General features: G+C 39.7%; 1 protein-coding gene and 1 long non-coding RNA gene across 4 annotated transcripts in view; one reads left to right on the top strand and one right to left on the bottom strand.

Annotated features, from left to right (window-relative positions):
- Window positions 1-13,171: 13,171 nt before the first annotated feature.
- On the bottom strand, window positions 13,172-17,560 carry LOC120538792. The gene is made up of 2 exons (XR_005635513.1): window positions 17,480-17,560; window positions 13,172-13,477 (listed from the first exon to the last, which is right to left on the bottom strand). It is a non-coding gene; the product is annotated as an uncharacterized LOC120538792 (long non-coding RNA).
- The window catches only part of sec24c (SEC24 homolog C, COPII coat complex component), a 91,423-nt gene continuing 88,148 nt past the window's right edge, over window positions 17,218-20,492 (top strand). For 2 of the 3 annotated variants that reach the window (XM_039768265.1, XM_039768247.1), the window contains exon 1: window positions 17,666-17,755. The gene's annotated coding sequence lies outside the window, so the exon portion shown is untranslated. Of the gene's footprint in view, window positions 17,422-17,665; window positions 17,756-20,492 lie in introns of those variants that run through there. The other variant, XM_039768257.1, reaches the window with a different exon arrangement.

Here is a 20,492-nt window from a genome sequence, read left to right as displayed (position 1 = left end):
CTACACGCCACATACAGCGAATCACATCCGTGACATGATTTTTCCTAGATGGTCCTGTCGCGTCCACCCTCGCACTCGAAGCATACACACTGCCTGCTCATGTGCCCGGTCGCAAGCCGTGTCCAGCCTCGTTCTCAAAGCATACACACCGCCTGGTTATGTGTCCGCTCGCAAGAGAAACTCACAGAGAGCCGCCCACCAGCTGCCTGTGTGTGCCTCTGTCTGTCTCTTTGTGAACCGGTCAGGCACAGAGAAGGTCAGCTGCTGACAGAGCGCCTCGACTGTTGCAGGGCCTGCATTGGTGAAGCAGGTGAGACGGTAATGAAACAGAGGCACAGGGCTTATTGGTTTTTAAAGACTGATTCCTTCATTGTGCTTTAACCTCAGTTTTAAAGGATTGTTTTAAGGATCCCATGGGATACCCCTCACAAACCGTTTCACACGCTGCATTCACCTCCGCGAGAAACATGCCCCTATGAAAAGTCAACGTAGCTCGGAGGTACATGACATTAACCTGACCTGCACTGCATGTGGCCTCTACGACAGACGAACATAAATGACGCCATTTTTTCTGTTGTGTTGCGTCCGAGTTGGTGGGCGTGGCCCTGCGAGTTGTCGTCGTATCCAATGGTCTTGGAGTTGGTGGGCGTGGCACCTTCCTGTGTGCGCCATAGGTGTCTCACTTGTCGGCGGCTTAGTGAATCCACTCCCCTTCTGGCGTGCTTTTCATGGTTGTCTTGCCTTAGTGAATTATATATATAGATAGATTTTTTTTGGTATAAAAAGTTGTACATTTTTAGTAAAGTTACCTTTTGGTCAGTAGATTTTAATATAGTGTATTCAGCATATTGCATTATCATTATATCTACTAGGGAGATCTGTGGGTACTCCAGTTTTCATCCTAAAGTCTAAACACATGCATATTAGACTAATTGGCACGTCTGAATTGACCCCATGTGAGTGTAGGTGTATATTTTGAGTGTGCTCTGCCATAGAGAGAAGCTCCATACTGGGTTGATTCCTACTTTGTGCTGCTGGTTTAGTCTGCAGCTCTTCACTCTTTGAATACATGGATATATGCTGTCTTTCTGCATTTTCATACATTAATATACATTTACATATTTATAGCAGATTGAAGCAACAAAAAAATAAAATTTAGAAAAGCACAGATTTCCCACTCCTTTGTCCTTTACTGCAGTATGCAGCAAAAGCCAAACTAGTTTCTGAAAACCAGAAAACAGAAAAGAAATTAAAGGAATAAAGCACTAAAGAATGAGAAAAAACAAAAAGATACAGTTTTGCTTGAAAGTCTGTGAACGATTTAGAATTTTGTATATTTCTGCATAAATATGACCTAAAACATCATCAAATTTTCACTCATGTCCAACAAGTAGATAAAGAGAAACCAGTTAAACAAATGAGACAAAAATATTATACTTGGTCATTTATTTATTAAGGAAAATAATACCACCACCATGTTTCACAGATGGGATAAGGTTCTTATGCTGGAATGCAGTGTTTTCCTTTCTCCAAACATAATGCTTTTCATTTAATCCAAAAAGTTCTATTTTGGTCTCATCCGTCCACAAACCATTCTTCCAATAGCCTTCTGGTTTGTCCACATGATCTTTAGTAAACTGTAGATGAGCAGCAATGTTTTTTTGGAGAGCAGTGGCTTTCTCCTTGCAACCCTGCCATGATGCACACCATTGTTGTTCAATGTTCTCCTGATGGTGGACTCATGAACACGAACATTAGCCAATGTGAGAAAGGCCTTCAGTTGCTTAGACGTTGCCCTGGGGTCCTTTGTGACCTCACCGACTATTACACGCCTTGCTCTTGGAGTGATCTTTGTTGGTCGACCACTCCTGGGGAGGGTAACAATGGTCTTAAATTTCCTCCATTTGTACACAATCTGTCTGACTATGGATTGGTGGAGTCCAAACTCTTTAGAGATGGTTTTGAAACCTTTTCCAGTCTGATGAGCATCAACAACACTTTTTCTGAGGTCCTCAGAAATCTCCTTTGTTCGTGCCGTGATACACTTCCACAAACGTGTTGTGAAGAGCAGACTTTGATAGATCCCTGTTCTTTAAATAACACAGGGTGCCCACTCACACCTGATTGTCATCCCATTGATTGAAAACATCTGACTCGAATTTCACCTTCAAACTAACTGCTAATCCTAGAGGTTCACATACTTTTGCCACTTACAAATATGTAATATTCGATCATTTTTTTTAGTAAATAAATGACCAAGTATAATATTTTTGTCTCATTTGTTTAACTGGTTTCTCTTTATCTACTTTTAGGACTTGAGTGAAAATCTGATGTTGTTTTAGGTCATATTTATGCAGAAATATAGAAAATTCTAAAGAGTTCACAAACTTTCAAGCACAACTGTAGAGTCCTGCCTAAATTATAGCACCCAGCATCTCCAATCTAGGACTTTCTGATATCTTTTAGGGAGCTGGGTGAAATGAACTGGCACAAAGTTTGTCCAAATAGTTCTTTATTTGAACCGATGTGACATGGCAGCATTCCTATGTCAAAAGAAACAAGGCAGAAAACAACTCTTAGTAAAATTCCAGGACACAGAAAAAGACAACTGTACAAACACATCAAGACAATTTACATATGCCAACTGGTCTGACATCTAGTCTTTGGTCTGTGGAAGAATAAAAAACATATAAACAAAGGGAGAAGCAGCAAACGTGTTCCATATTAAAATGCCCCTGCCTTAGCTCAAATTAGTCTGCTGTGTTCTCTCCTACTATGTGGCAGAATTTCTAAGGTTCCTCCACCTCCATCTCACGGTGTGTGACAATGAACAAGTCACTTAACCTACCTAGGCTCTAGCTGTACAAAATACAGTAAAAACTCAATTATCCATCACTTGATTAACCGTCAATCTCCATTAACCATCAGGACCAAAAAAAAAAACCATTGGGCACACCAGTGTCTACGTATTATTGTCCTACTACTGCCGTGAAGTATGCTGTAAGCTTTGAATACTGAACTTTCTCTCGTTCTAGCGCGTAGTGTTCTTCCCCAAAACAACACTGTCAGTTACGTACTTTCAGTTTTAATAACGTTTTGTAAATTTTCTCTTTTATTATAATGAATCTACTATACATTGTGTCACACGTGTGTGAGTAGGAAGCAGCTAAAGGGCTTAAATATTGGTAATACCATATCAGACCAGGGTCAGCAGAGTGTGCTGACTGACTTTCTCAGTTCCTTGCAGACCGCTCCCAGAAAATCCCACCAGGTTCCGGTGTCATTGATGACATCACTTCCAGCCCTCTTGATGGCGTCACTTCCGGGTCTGACTTTGATGACTAGGGCCCACGATTTACCACGGCAAGAAATGGTAAATTCCGCTGCATGTTTGTTTAAATTCGCCACGGCAAATGCAGTACCATAACTCCATAAGACTAATTCGTAACCCAAGCAAAATAAATGCAATTTTTCTTATTCTTAATCCTTAATAATAATCAATCATAATTAGTAATACTAATCAAATAGGTATATCAAAGCGTTCACATCCGCACATTTTAATCCACAGATTTGCTTTAGGCAAACGATGCTGAAACATACTGTATGTAGGCATAATATTATTCTCAACAAACTATCGAATAATGTTTCTAAAGTTATTGTTTATTTATTGTTGAAGAAAACGGCACTGTAAGCTCGTAGGTTTTCTTGTGACAGAAAATATCACAGTGGTGACAACACCGATCCAATATTTTGAGAATGAACGTTCCACATCAACAGAAGAGATCGGCAACGCAATGTAAACTTTAGCAAGAGCTGCTAAGTGAGGCAGTCTGTCCTCTAAGGCATGCCAAAAAGCAGTGATATCAGCTAGAATTACTTCACGAAATGCTATGTCCAGATTAGCTTGCCATTCATCTGCTGCAGCCATCATTGTTGGCACTGATTGTGCATCATCAGCAAAATTCTTCAATAAGACTGGTAGCTGTCGTGGATCAAATATTCTCACAGATCTGAATAGGTTTATTGCCGGCTGTTTGGTTCCCACAAAATATTCTTCAAGTTTAGCAGCAGCATTGTGCTTTGCATCTTCACAGCTGCTGGTTGCATTTGGAAATCCGAATGATTTCCGGCAAGACAGTAAGTCAGACACTTTGTTATACACATCAACAGCCATGAATGACTGTGCCTCAAAAAGGTCAGAATGTTCATAATTGGCTGGCAGTGAACAGATACAAATTCAAGTTCAGCTCTCAGCTCGTTAAGTTTATCAGTACTTTGCAGCAACGCCGGCAGCTTCTTTAACTGGACTGTAGCGCCACTGTGTTTGATTTCAGTAGCAATGAACGAGATATTAATGAGATAATGCAATAGGCTAAAGAAAGAACTTAAAGAAATAATCAAAACTAATCATACTAATATCAATATGCCTCAAATGGTGAGTTTTTATTCAGATTTGGTATTTTCCGCGGCAGTTAGGTTAATTCTGCGGCGTGGTGTTTTACCACTGCAAAACCATAAATTCCACGGCGTGGCATTAAATTCTGCGGGCCGCAGTAAATCGTGGGCCCTACTGATGATGTCACTTCAGGCTCCGGCCTTTTGATGTCACTTCCTCTCTGGGCCTTTAAAGCCGCCATCTTACCTCCACCTCATCAATTCTATTTCGGACTCAGTTGTGTAAATATCTCTGTTAAGCCTTATTTTAAACTTTTGCAGCCGGGATATAATATACGGATGGCTGCCCCAAACTTTTTTAAATGTCTGATGTCTCGTCCTTGTCACGATTCTTACGGCCGATAAATGTATGTGTGTGGTGTTGAATTTGTCACAGAAATTGAAATTATTAAATATTGTGTTTTCAAGTGTTTCAAGTATTGCTTCAGTTTAGAGTAGGAAGAGCAGTGAACGATATAACATGTAATGCCAACAAAATTGAAAATAGCGTTGAAAATGGAAACCACTGCTGGTAATGTTAGTCTGTATTAATGTTAATGTTCTTCTGTATTGTAATTTTATTTTTAAATTTTTTTGTTAATATATTGTGACATGCAGGCAGGTTGTAATGTGTTGTATGGAAGCAAAAAGGGTGGAATGAATGCTGTAAATGATTGGACTGGGTGAAGGGCTTCTGTTCTGTAAGGGGTGGACACACCTCTTAGGAGATGAGTGACAGTAGAAGTTAGTAGGAAAAGGAAGGTGCAGCAGAAGGAAGTTTTGAGTAGGGAGCCAGGAGACAAAAACCAATAGTGTTCGCAATATGGGAAAAAAAAATGAGAGTGGCTGAAGATAAATTGATTGGTAGGGAAAGTTTTCTTTTATTGTTTTGGAGGTGTGTTCTGTAACCCAGATAATGGCTTTTAAGACAGGGTACCATTTGTTACAGTACACAGACTCCAAGTAAAACACAGAAATCTCTAGGAGGTATTTGCTTATTATGCTGGTCATTATAATAGTATATGAATTAATTAATTTTGTTAAAACTTTATTATATTTTGTTAATATAGTTTTGTTTTGTAAATAAATATGAATATTAGCTAAACTAATCTACTGCATATCGTTTTTAAAGTAGCTGTTCTGTTATGCATCTTTTTTTCTATTCATCACGGCCTCGGTCCTAACCCCTGACAGATAATCAAGGTTTTACTGTACATGTAAACTGCTCTCATCATCATCAGTGGTTACTTAAAAGAATTGATTGTGGACTTAGATCTATTCCAGAGCTAGATCGTGAGATGGTGTGTCTAGAAGGTTTCGTTTGTGAGTAGTTTCTCATTCCTTTTGTGCCATCACCATCCTTTTTACCACTACTTCAATCTTAAACCGAACTGCTACTTGATACATCTGGCATGGCCACAGCAATGACTAAGGTCTCCTAGCCTTCAGTGTTGATCTGGCTTTTTGCAAGGTATGCCTTGAGGCTGTCTTTCATTCACTTACTGTTACTAGTCCAATTTCTCTAAAATCCACTGAGCTGGTAGTACAAGACTTATCAGAGAGATTAATCCAGTGGTGTTGATTCTGAAGGATCATGGGGTTGATACTGATCGTCTTTGTCTCTGTCTCTGTGGGGATGCTGGAATTTGATGTGTCCTAATTGGTACAGAGAATCCTCTAGAGGCATTGCTGATAGAATTTATTGAGGGTTTTCAAGAGAAACCCAGGGACAGTAGTGATGTAAATGGTCCTACAGACCATCAGGTCGGTTTCTTTATTAAGTTCATGATTCTTTTTTTTTTTTATTAATTTTATTACAATCCATACAAAGCAATCAAGTTTTTACAAAAAGAAAAATTGAATTAAGAACAGATCGATCCCCACCCCTAGTTCATGATTCTTGAATAATCAATGATGCAGTTTCCTGAAGGAATTGTTGCCTCACTGATGCTGTGGTGAACTTTCTCCTTGATGGTCATCATTTGGAGTGGGGTATAGAAAGTGGTTAATAACCATCACATTATTCCAAAAACAGTGATTTCTGAGAAGCTCAGTTACTTGGCATTTGATATTTTAGTAAAGTGCTTAGGTTTTTCAGGCTTAGGATCTTACATGCACACCATAGACATGGTGGTAGAAGTAGCCTGTATGGCAACAACAGACCACAAGGCAAAATAAGCAGAATCTATTAATGAACAAGGAAAAGACTGTAAATGTAATGAGTGGTACAAAAGAAGATAGCCTAGTAGTGAAATATAACCTTAGTAAAACAAAATGAGAAAGGGTGGTTTGTTAGACAATTCAACTCTGTCTGATAAACACATACTTTCATCAAGAAAAAATGAGACTTTTTAGATGGAAGGCTCCAGGTGGTGTGAGAAGATTTCAAATTGATTAAATTATGGTCTGATAACGGTATAGAAACAATGTGAAGAATGTCTCCTACTATCCATAACACAACCCACAGCCTAATGTTAAAGAATGTAAATTAGAAGTAGATTCAGTGGATAACAGATACAGTGAAATATGGAAAAAATGTAATGAACATTTACTGAAAGGCTATTAAGAAAAAACAGGAATGTAGAGAATGAGAATAGGGAACGTTAAATCTGAAGCAAGCAGTCCTACAAAATGCACAAGAAAATATTGGATGGGAGGAGAAGAGACAGTGAAGAAACCTTCAGTCACAGAGTGAATGTTAGGGAAAATTGATGACTGTAGAAAGTAGAACAATCCACGGACAGAACAAGGACAAAGACAACACATAAGACTGAACAATGAACTGGGGAGACGGATGAAGCGATAAAAGGTGTTTGGAAGACAGGCATAAAGAACAGGTGTAATGAAATAGAGACATAAGAACTGATGCTTTGTATCAAAAAGTCATAGAACTAACTGATATGAGAAGACAAGGGAAACAAAGACTACAAATACAAAATCACAAAGGGGTATTATGAATGGAGATTGAAAATAATAAAATTCAACAGCGAGAATATTTCAAAGATTTTAGTGGAAAGGTTGAAAAACTCAAGAAATCGTTATGGAAAAATAAAAAAGAGCTTAATATCAACCAGCTGGGACTAGACTTGTTGCAACAAGACTAGCTGAAAAAAACTGAATGAAGGGAAGGAAAAAGGAATGGGTGTAATTCCAGATTGAAAAGTTGAAAATAATAAGGATAGAAGGAGAGAATGAGTTAGTGATTCTTTGTAAACAACAACAACAACATTTATTTATATAACACATTTTCATACAAATTATGTAGGTCAAAGTGCTTTTCAAGATGATGAAAGAAAAAAGAAAAATATAAAAATAAGATTATACAATACTAAGTAACAAAGAATAAAGTAAGGTCCGATGGCAAGGAGGACAGGAAAAACAAAAAAAGAAAATTCAGAAGGTGACAATATGTGAAAATGGAGTGAGGTCTGATGACTTTTTGGAAAGCACCATAAGATCTTTGGAAAAAAATGGACAAACGTGATCAAGTGTAACGACCTTTGTACCATAAACTTCATATATCATGCCTCGAAATTGCTATTGAAAATAATAAACAAAAGAACAGAGAAAAATACATGAGCAGAGATTAACTGAGATTCAAAAGAGATACAGAAACAAAAAATGCAATAGCAATGCTGAAAATCATTATTGAGCAAAGCACTGAATGTGGGCAAGATATCTTTTCTGTGTTGTTGATCATTACACATTGTAAATTGACTCAAATCAATAAATGTTTAAAGTGTGCAGGACTGAAGACTGATATAAGCACTGGATATGTGTCAGACAGCAAAGATGAGACTTGATGAAGAAACAACAGGTCTTTTGATTAATGCAAGAGGGGTTAGTCAAAGTTGTCTTGTGTCATCATGCAAATAAAAATAAAAACAAGAGAATATGGATATAGGAATAAAATGTGGTGCACAAATGATAAAACTAAATCAAATCTGGAGATAACCAAATTTAAAAAATGGACTACATGTTGGCCTCTTTCAATACCACAGTGGAGAACACTAGAAGAAAATTAGAAAAAAGAAGATATAAAGTTATCAAGACTGGAAAGAAAAGATTTGATGGTATGATGAGTATGAAAAGAGAAGCGCAAGATAGGATAGATTGGAGTTGACATTTCACAACAAGGCCCTGTCTACAGACAGAAAACTAATAAAAAAAAATCCTAAACAAAATGAAAGTGTTAAACCTCCTTAAACATAGTATCAATTAACAAAGGAAGCTCAGTGAAGTGCAGAACGAGCAGGGAAATGAAACAAACAAAGTGAACCAACTGCAGGCTGATTGTTTCACATCTCTATCCTGCCATAAAGACTGCCCCCATTTAGTTACATGTTGTGAGTCACCCACTTTGAAACTCCCACAGTTTATACTTTAAGTTCCTTAGATTTTAACATTCATATTTAGGCAGTGGATGTATCCTTCTTCAAGAAGTAATACAAGAACAGATACAGGCGTCAACTTCAAAATATACTAAAAACACTTATTTTGTCAAGCTATGATGTCTTCATTCCTTTTTTCAACTAATGGTCTGTGTTATATGTCTACATCGCAGAGTTTGAAATTCTGCTAAACAACACTGCATGTGTAATGACTGAAAACCATGAAGAGTATATGTGGACTTGATTTCAACTCAGGTAAAATTTTTGTGGCAAATCCATCTATATATAGTAAAACAGGAGACATGACGAGATAAAGAACTCGGGCTCTTTGAAGGCAAAGCACGCACTGTATAATTGGAGGAAAAAAGTTGAAAAAAGAGTGGGAAAATGCAAAAAGGTCTTTTCAGACAGTTGTCAAAATCATAACTGGTACAAAATGGTGGTGGAGCGCCTTAAGAAGTCAGACCAGAAGGGGTGGACCTGGAAGTGACATCATTGGGACTGTCTGTTGTTTGATCTGTAGTGGAGAAAGGAGGACAAGCATTAGGCAGCACCAACCTGCAACTTGGGGTAGAATTACAATTAGATAAGCCTTTAACTTGTCACCGAAGTGCACTTGTATGACAATAGCCCAGAACCATTAAGTCGGGTGGACCGAACCAAGAGGTCATATACCCGAGAGACAACATCTGTACTGGAATGGAGGTAACCTTGGCGATGTTGGACCCAATATTCATATGGCTGGAGGTACAAAAACCATCTCATGACTTGTGAATTTCACTCTTTGGGCGAAGCCATCCAGTGTAAAGGTGTGAGGTCTGCCATAAGAGTGAACTCATGGCCGAGGATGTAGTACCTCAGTTGTTGAATGGCCCATTTAATTGGCAAAAGCTTCCTGCTACACCGCTCATTATCAGGAGTTCAGCACCATCAATGCTTTGGCTCAACATGGCACCAAGACCTGTGTCCGAAGAGTCAGTCTGGAGGATGAGCCCTCTGTAGACTCTCTTAAAGGAATCTGCCAGTACCCTTTTGTCATGTCAAGTGTAGTCAAAAATCGTACTTTCCTGAGCCATTCAAGGAGCTCATCAACTCACAGCACTTGTTAAACATCAAATTGGATAACCTATTTAAGGTGACAAAAATCACAGAACAGAACGATAGGACTAGATCAGGGACTATAACATTCCTCAATAACACCTAAGTCTAACATTCATCTGCTCTCAAGCTTCACGTCCGCTCTTCTTGCCTCTGGGAGTCAGGATAGGCATTCCCTGACAACCATTCCTGGGTTGGTAACAATGTCATGCACAAGCAGAGGGGTCTGGCCATGCTTCTCATCCACTATTTTTGGGATGGATTGGATGGGTGTTTTGAGCTCCAGTCATTGCTGGCACATCAAATTAGCCCCAAAGTTTAAGGAGTCCCTATGGATAACAGGGGAGTTTTACTGTTGGGAGTAAGGATCTAGTTCCTTTTCATGACACAGGTTTCAGCAAGTTGTTATGATAAACAAACTTGCTACAAGATTACGATTTAGGCTGTTTCTCCAAATAGTCTACCAATCCTGTCCTCTTTTTTATCTCATATGGTCCTTGCCAATGGGATAATAATTTAGAATGAGTGGTAGGAGCAAGGACCCTGGCTTAATCCCTGGGATGAACTCATGGAGGGTTGAGCCACAGTTATAAAGGTGTGCCTGTACTGATTTGTTTATTACACGATTTATTTTTAAAATAGGTTGGATCTTTGTGAATCTATTGTGTAACTGTGCAATAATTTCAAGGATATTATTTGAAAGGAGTCTCTCACCCTCCCAACCTTTTTTTAGGATGTCCAACAACCTGTGAGGTTGTCTTCCCTATAATAATTCAAAGGGCAAAAACCCCATCAAGTCTTGTTCAACTTCCCAATAGGCAAAAAGTACAAGGGGAAGTAACTAATCCCAGTTTCTTCCATGCTCACAGACCACTTTGTGTAGCATTCTGGAGCAAGTCTGGAGTAAACTGTTAACGTCCCTGAAAGTGTCCAAAATAAAAGGTGAGGGACTGAGGGAGTGAATTGATTAGATCATTGCAACTAACCATAACACTATTTGCTCAGGTGTATTATTCTCTGGTTTCAGCCTGCGATCGAGGTTACCCCATAGCTTGTTTACAAGCACATTGGAGGCTCCTGACTGAACCAACAGCTGCAGCATTGTTTGGCCTGCAGGTCCACAGTCACGCCGTAGCATGCCAGGATCTTCAGCCTATCGTCCTCGGCAACTTGCTTATCAAGGTCATAGTAAGCCTACTGAGCCTCACATGTCAGGAAAGTGGCAAGTATGTGTTCCCAGTCTTTGTGTTTCCAGTGATGACTAAGTGCTGTTTGTTTGAAGATGAGCAGGTATATTTTGATTTTATCTTTTTGTGTTGAAGGGGCAGCAATACCAATGATGTCTTTTCACAGAATGGCATTCATGTGGTAAGACAGTTTTCTGACTCAGCTCTCTGGGTTCCTTGGTTCCCCACCAGGATTCTTATCACCTGTACTACCTCCATCAGGACCACCACCAGCATTATCAGGTCCACTGGCTCCGTCATGCTGCCAGTAAATCCTATTGATGGCACCACTGAAGAAAGAGGAGACAAGATAAGATAAACAGCTGGGGCACCTTGAAGGTGAACCCTGTATAACCAGTGGAAAAATGTTGCAAAAACAGTTGGAAAATGCAATAAGGTCTTTTCAAAACGATGGGCGGTAAAAAATGGTGGTGGGACTAAGGGGCTCTGACCTGGATGTGATGTCATTGGGACTGCCTATCATCATATAAGTAAAGGAGAAAGGAGGAGAAGCATTAGGCAACAGCGTCATCCCTCGAGGGTGGAATTTCAATCGGATAAGCCTTTACATTCTCTCCCAAATTATCTGTGTGACAATATATATAATACAAAATTGACAGACTCATTCACTCAGTCACTGGCTCATCAACAAAAAACACTCTTTTCAGTTTAGTTAAAAAGCTGAAATATGCCAGGAAGGTGCATCTAGGCCAGTAGGTATGCACATAGAAAGGACATTTCAATATATTAATATTGAGGAGTAAAAACCATGGTAGAAAAAATAAATACCACAAAATCTCAAAAATGCTTGGACTGATTTGATTGTAATTTGGTAACTGAATAGAAAAAATTAAATTAGATGACTTGTGTATTTTTTTTTGTTGATATTTGTTCATCGTAATGAAAGTGGATTATTTAAAGGTACCCAGTCTTTATTTTCTCTGCTCAATGCAGACAAGTATGGTTGCCAGTTAAACACCGTTAGCCCAACAGTGCCACTCACCAATAGTGTGGACAGAAGAATAAATCAGTGAAGGTATTTTGACTACTGGGAAAGAAACAGCATGATATGCTGCATGACCTTTGAAATGTAAAAAGATAGGTTTACCAAAGCTTAAGTAAGATGTTGTTACACACTTGATGTGCACTATACACCTCGAATCCAGCTGCTATTCAGGAAGAGTGTAATACATGTAAGCCATGACCGACAATGCTGGTGCAGCTCAGAAAAGAGAGGGGATGGACAATGTATACAGTGCTGATCAACCCATTAAATAACATAGGTAAGTGCATGTTATACCAAAGAGGACTTAGTACTGCACCTGTTCGATTTATTATATTCTACACTACACACACGAACCGCATACCTCCAGGTCTTGACCCAATGGAATATCACCATCAAAACTCTTATGTAAGGGTGTGATATTTATTGTCAGTGCGTCATAATTCATTCTTCACATTGCATACACTAGACAATTATATTATGTACTGAAATGTATACATTATCTGTTGTGTTAATAAATAGTAAACAAAATTTATTTACTTTGCCAGTGGTTTCCTCCACTGGTAGTGATGATACATACAAAGTATGTTGATATTTTGTCTCATACACTATACACAAACATTTACTGACTTGACTGTAACTTACTGAACTGCTAAAAAAAAAAATCAAGAAGGTTGTCAATTTGTAGTGTTTTATGCTGTAAACGTCTGGCCAAGCATCATCTAGGCAAGAGCATTACTGAAAATCTCATTGCACATATGCTATTCCCCTCATAACTCAGACAAAATATATTCATTGCTATTTTACAGATAAGATCCATTAAAAATAGTTTTATGTTCCATTGCTTTTTTACATGTAATTCCATTCTCAAAATTGCTATACAATGTAGCATTTTCAAGACTAAACTGCTCCAGTGAATGATAGTAATAAAATTTGTCCCTGGTTTAAAACAAAATGTACCAATATGGTATACAAAAAAGTACTTACTTAATTACATAGTAATTCTGGAACACCCAATTAACCAACATAACTATAGCAGATTCCTACTGTCTTAGGAAATTTCCTGGGTGAAGCCGAGTAACAGGTCAGATCAGGTCAGGCTCAGCGGCATGCAGTAGTGCCGCGCTTTGCCGCACCCACCCCATAACAAAATAGCTTGGAATCCCATTTGGCAACCCCCCAGGCAGACATGCAGTCCCCCCCTCCAGAAATGACCCTTTATCTTCTGCAGCCAGGTGTTACATGGGTGTCCCTTGGCCTGGTCCAGCCACTCGGGTCTTGCAAGCCAGTTGACCCTCGGGGAATTGCACCACATGGCCACAGTGCTGTAAATAATATGGTAAATAAAATTAGTATATTCATGTATTAGCATAAATAAATATAGAAAAATATATAAGCATTAATCTTAGTGTGAATATTAATACAAGTCAGGCCTGCTAAACAAATGGTTAAATAAAGGCACATGCCATATTTCTTTTTTAATTAAAGCTTAGCTCTAGCTACCAATATAACCTAGCTAGAGGACCCAGGAAGGGAGGATGACAAGATAAAGACAGCTCAAGGATGAAGGGAAAACACCTGTTGGCTCTCAGCCGACCAAAAAATAAGGGACGCAGAAAAATAAAGATAATTGACAAAAAATAAGAAATATTGGTGGTTCTAATGAAACTTAATTAGACTAGCTACAGAAAAGGAGTCAGGGGAAAGTGGCGAATGAGCTGCTTCGAGAGAGGTCAGAATGATAAGAAATGATTATATAAAATGTGATTTTTGAACTGTTTGGGGCTTAACTTGATTTGGCCGAATTGGGTTGAGTCTGCATTATTGTTGTATCGCAATAAAGCTAATTACTCTGTTTGCCTATCCACTGACTCCTAGACCCTTCAGTTCAGGTGAAGACCTTTGGGCGTGTCTTTTGCACCAGTAATTTTGCTTCGTCAATAACAATGCAGATAATGTGTCTCATTCGGGACTCTGTGAATAACTGCTCTTTTGACACAAAGTCAAACCAGCGGTATTCAAGGATTCTCCGAAGACACACCAGTACTGAAGGAATCCAGTCTTCATCTCAAGTCAAAGCATCATTATCTTTCACCCACATAGCAAAACAGGAAGCCAGGACTGTAAAGACTTGGACCTTCGTCCTTTTGCAGAGCTATCAGGAAAGCCACACAACCCTTTCCAGTGACCTCACAACGCCCCATGCTCTTCCAATTTATCTACTGACTTCATGGGAAGAGTCACCAGAGACATGAATGTCACCGCTGAGGTAAGTAAACCTCTAAATGTGGTCAACATTCTCTTCGCAGACAGACACACTGCTATTGGCTGTGCCCAAGAGCTCATTAAAGCCCTGGATCTTGGTTTTTATCCAGGATACATGTAAGCCTAGACACTCAGACTCATCACCCAGTCTCTCAAAAGTCTCAATTAGAGTCTCCATTGACTCTGTGAAGATGACATTATTGTCGGCAAAGTCAAGATCAGAGAATCTTCCTTCACTGACAGATGTCCCACTGTCACTAGACCCCACAACCTTACCTAACACCCAGTCCACGCAAATATTGAACAGAGTAGGAGTAAGAACACATACCTGACAAACCCCAGAATCAACTGGGAAAACACAGAACTTCTGCCTTCATTCTGCACAGCACTCACAGTATAATTGTACTGGCTGGCTATGATATCCAGCAACTTTGGGGCGATCTGTTGAAGTCTCTGGACATCCCTCAAAGGCAGCCCAATCAACTGAGTCGAACGTTTTATATAAATCGACAAAGGCTGCAAAGAAACTCTATATGCCGATATTCGCGTTTGTGCTCGATGAGAACCCTCAGCGCTAGGATGCAGTCACTGATACGTGAGCAAGTGATCACAGGTCCTATTGAGGATGACCCTAGCAAGGACCTTACCCAGAACTGAGAGCAGTGGTATCCCCTTGTAGTTGCTGCAATCCAGGCAATCACCCTTCCCTTTACAGATAGAGATGACAAGTCCCGTTTTCTAGTTAGTTTGGATGATGCCCATCTCCCAAATGGAAGCAAAGATTGATTGCAATGCCAGAAGGACAGTCTTACCACCAGCTTGGGGAAGTTCACTCTGGATGCCACATATCCCTGCAGCCTTCCCTACCCTCAGGTGGTTCACCACTTGTGCAATATCAGTGAGACTGGGTGGTTCATAGCTAATTGAAGGATAAACCTCAAGAACCATGGATCCAGAGATGTCCAATATCCTAGCCAGAGGATCCGCTTTAAACAGCTGCTCAGCTAAGTAGCCAGCCCAGTGGATCACAACTGCAGTGTCACCTGTAAGGAATGTTGCATCATCCACCCTGACTGCGACTCTCTGATAAACGGGGCCTGACATAATCAGATTTGGATATGCATAATGCTTCGATCCCTCTATAAGCAGGTCGTGGGTCAATAAACCAAAGATGGTGTGTCACTTTCTCAAAGATTCCTCTAACAAATGCCTCCTTATATGCCCTCAGCACCCTTGAAGCCGTCCTTCTCAGTTCCCAGTACACACCAGATTTGCCATCAAGCCATGTAATGCAATTCCTCTCGATGATATCCAGGGTTCCCTGTGAGATGAAACACCGCCTTCTGACAACACCAACACAACCCTCAGAAACCTTCAGGGTCTTGTCACAGAAGGTCTCCCACAAAACATTAAAATCAGCAGTCACACCTACCGTAAGTCTGCAAGTTCCTATAACAAACTGCATGCAGACTCATTAGAAACATGATCCTGGAGTCTGGCCAGGTCCAGCCTCATTCTCCCAGTAGGTAGTAGCCTACTGGACCTAAGCTGGATCTTCAGAGTGGCAACAAGTCTGTGGCCAGAATTTACAAATTGAGCACATCTGTAGACTCTGCACTTCTGTAGAAGCCTCCAGCATCTGCACACAAGGATGTGATCAGTGTCCTTCACCACACCAGCATTAGACTACCAAGTCCATGATTCAGCTCTGGGCACTGGAACCAGGATCCAACGATCTGTAGCCCCAGAACTTTAGCAAAGTCAACAAACATGGCACCACTTTCACCATGTTCGCTAGACCCACATGATTTATTTACGGAATATTTGTTTGATGGATTTTAACCTCCACAACCACTTTGGATTTTTTATTTTATTATAGATGGAGCACTGCACTTTTGAACACTGTCTTTTGATTGAATATAACAAAAGCACTTGTCACTTTTGCACCTACCCCTCACTGCATGTGTGTATCTCCTCAGAGGACTATGGATGGTTCAGGCTCAAGAGGCTCCTAGTAGCAAGAAAGAAGCATGGAGCCAATCCAGACCATCACAGCACAGCACTGGTTACCATCATGTCCTATTATATCATAAATATTTTTCTCTCCATTCTGCTTAAAAACAGGGGAGTAAACATTTTTCTCAGCCATCAGTACAAACTATATGGTGTAAGTAACATTTAGTGTGACTGCCACACTAACCATTGTGGTATCATCAAATCACTGGTGGTGACATTAATAGAAGATAATGGAAGTTTACATATACCTTAACTGGAAAAAAAAAAGTTTTTGAGCTTGTGGATGTTGTTTCTCTTGCAACTGCTTTTTTTTTTAATTCAGGTCTTAGAAATAATTTTTCTCAGTCATCCATTTTTCCTATAAAAAGCTTTAGATACTAAATCGCATCATAAAGATTTCGAGGAATTCTTGGCAGTTAATTTCAGTCCTGCAATTAACAAATATATGTTTGCATCATTTTCAAATGCCATTTAGCATACATTTTGAAAAAGATGCTATTGACCACTGAATGTTACCCTGTAAATATCCGCAGCTACAGTTACGTTCTCTATCCTACAGCGATCCCTCCTTTTATCAATTTTCCTACCTGTTTTTCTAGTTTAAATCTCCGATTAATCATCAGGACCAAAGCCGAGATCGCCAAACTATCACATGGCACACTAACTAACGCACATTCACGAATTCAATTACACTATGCCGACCAACCTAGCGTCTTGATGTCGCCATTAACATGTTCGGGGTTATATAAATAAAATGATTCAAATGAATCTGCAGGTGACGTCTTAAATCAAGTCTCAGCACTACGCCACACTAAGCATTAGTAATGCAATACGGCGGATACACAAAACCCTGTAAAAGCGATTGCATAATAGTTGAGATACACCGGGCACACCAAAACATAGGCAGGCTCTACGTTGACGTACGTGGGAAGCTGTCCATCTTGAACACGGTGCGCGCATAGACCAAACGGACGGAACATTTTGAGAGGTAGATTAATTTTTTTCTATTCAACCTTGTTTGTAAGTAGAGTTATGCTTAAACCTACCTAGTTCCACCCGTCTGAAGGGGATTTGGATACAGAGCGCAACAGCTTTAAGGAAAAGGGAGAGGGAAAGCAGCAGACGGGTGATAGTGCGCCGGCGCGTTTTTCCGGTGCGACGTGGCAGGCAGGCGACGCAGGAAAGGCCGGGGGCGGGGTCAACAGCGTCCTCACTTCGGCGGAGAAGCGACGTTCTGATTGTAACCAAATCGGTTTCATCGTCAACCGATATCCGGTCCGGACCGGCCTGGTGAGGCCCATTGAACTAGCTGAACTGCTCAGGTAGGGAGATGGGGTCGGGAGACTGCTACGTGCCGGCAGGTAGGAGGGAGCCAAGGAACCAAGCACTTGGCCTTTCCTGCTTGTTACGGCAACCTGGTGACTAGGCCTGTTACAGTTCTGGGAATGGGAGAAGCAGCCTTCCTGGGGCAGGGACAGGCTCAGCCTCAGATCGTGAAAGTCGTCACAGCTGAAGTCGCTTGAGCCTGGTTGTTGTAGTATGATCTCTATGGAGACCCTTTGGAGAAAGCTGCTAATAAGCACAGTTTAGTCGGTTATCTGCTGGGAGAGTCCGAGGCGTCCAGTGGGCCTGCTCGAGTCTGGATTACTGAAACGGTAGAACTCTTGACACTGGATGGTTTTTGCTTAAATAGATACAATATTATATTTCACAGAGACAAATTTGTTTGACATTCTCTGAACACTAGAAACTTGTTAAAGAACCCCAATTCTGTGAAATTATTTACAGCCAGTAACAGTATATTAAGATCTTATTAAACACCTATTTAATGTATACAAGTATCTTGTTAAGGAGAGGCGTGTAGTATCACACATTCTTGCATATAGAGTTACAGTGCTGTCATTCTTCATATAATGGAGGCTCCTTGTATGCTTAGATATTAAAAAGTTACAGCATATTCAACAGTACATTATTTAATATAGTATGCCTCAGGGTTTGATTTAAAATATTTTAGATGGCATAAGGACTTGGAAAGGAACATACTGTACACTGGTAAGGTAATTTGTGTTTACTATATATACCATTCTAGTATTTGAACAGAGAATTGCTTTGTGCTGTGCTATTGTTGAACTAAGTCATTCTTAAAAGGCTCTGTTTGCCATCCTTTTAAGAAGATGATCATTGTTTTCTGTGCTTCTGTTTTTAAGAAAGGGTCTTTGTATTATAAAGAGATCTTGGTTTAAGAAAATATGCATATGTGATTGTAAACCAGGGTGCTATGTAAGAGCAGGCTTTTGTTTGCACTGAGCCTTTTAAAATGTGAACTGTAACCCTGGAAAATGTCTGAGTTTACAATGTCTGCATGGGTTTTTCTCGGAGTACCACAGTCTTCCTCCCATATTACCAAAGTAGGTCAGATAAGGTTCATTGAGGACACTAGATTGGCTTTCCATGAGTGAGTGGGCCATGAGATGGACAGGTGACCTGTCCAGGGTTGTTCCTTGCATATGTTACAGCCCCTTCAACCCTGAATGTTTACGTCATTTTGGGCTTAAGTGCAGACATTGTCTTTAAATTTTAGTGTACATTAATGTACACTTTTAAAAATTAAATGGTATCTTTGTGGTATAATTGATTCACTTTATTAACCATTTATTTTATACGAATGATATGCCAAGTTTTTACATGCCTTTGTGCTTCCAGTTTACATCTCCCCATCTCAGCACACATGGCAATCGTATCAGACATAGTATATTCTGTAATAAGCCAACTCACTACTTGCCATCCCAATGCTTTCATTACAATTTCTGAGGACTTTTAACCATAGATAGAAAGATATATAGAACTTTATTTGTCCCCAGATTTATTTTTAAGTTTCCTCCACCCTCGCCCATTTTTACCAGTTTGTGGACAGTACAAGAGAAAACTGGACCATGGACTTTTTATACTACCGGTCAAAAGTTCTAGAGCACCTAATTTTTTCAGTTTTTATGGAAATGCATGCAGTTTAATTTGTTAATGTTTCATAAAATCAAGGCATAGAACAAATAAAAAAAAAAGGAATCATTAAGTGTGCAAACATTTATTCAGATTTTTGATTCATTAAAGTAGCCACCTTTTGCTGATACAACAGCCAAACTGTGGTAACCCTTTTGATTCAGAACACAAGTCAACAACTCTGCCTTCAGCAAAAGAACCCCAGACCACCACACTTCCTCCTCCATGTTTTGCATTTGGTGTCACACACCGAGGAACCATCCTTTCACCAACGTGACGGCGTGCAAACACCCTATGTGATGAACCGAAGATTTTAAAATTTGATTCATTGGCCCACAAAACTGTAGCAGTCCACAGTCAGTATTTCAAGGCCCTGTTTTGGCCTTTAAGGAATGGCTTTACAATTGCCACTCGCCCTGTCAAACCTGCAGCACAACGTCTTCTCTTCACAGTAAAAACTGAGATTTGCTTTTTTCGACCATTGTTAAGCTGTTGTGCTGTGAGGCTCACATCACGCAAGCTGGTGACCCTCAGAAACTTGTCTTCTGATTGGTTTGTGACACTGGGTCTGCCAGGTCTGTTGCTATCAGAATTTCTTCCATTTTCCAAATGCTTTTGGATTGTGTAGAACACTTTGATTTTTTTTTATTCCTCTAAATGAAAGGCCTACACTTCTAAGGGTAATAATGCTCAATTTCATTTAATTTGTTAATTACTATTCTTTCCATTAGCACAGTAATTTACAACTTTCTAGTGTGTAGTAACACAGTCTGTTCCAACCCTGCTTTAAGACAGACAGATGGTTTTTAAGTAATCAACAGAAGTTGGGACACCTGTGCAAATTGTTTGTTTCAGCTTAGAAGGTTTAATTCACTTTAATTGCTGCAGAACATATGTAGGTTGTAACCTATTAGTAGTTCCTTGAAGAAGACATATTTGAAATATTCTGAAATTTTTTTTTTTTTTTCAGTTTTTGCTAACGTAAAGCTTAAATTTAAATCTCTGGCAGTTTACTGCTTAACCTTTTCACCATTTTAGGTCGTTCATTGCATTTCAGCCGAT

The sequence above is a fragment of the Polypterus senegalus genome, chromosome 1 (genome assembly GCF_016835505.1).
Source record: "Polypterus senegalus isolate Bchr_013 chromosome 1, ASM1683550v1, whole genome shotgun sequence".
NCBI classification, from domain to species: Eukaryota; Metazoa; Chordata; class Cladistia; order Polypteriformes; family Polypteridae; genus Polypterus; species Polypterus senegalus.
The sequence above is the reverse complement of the archived record's forward strand: the minus strand, read 5'-3'. Positions and strand labels throughout refer to the sequence as shown.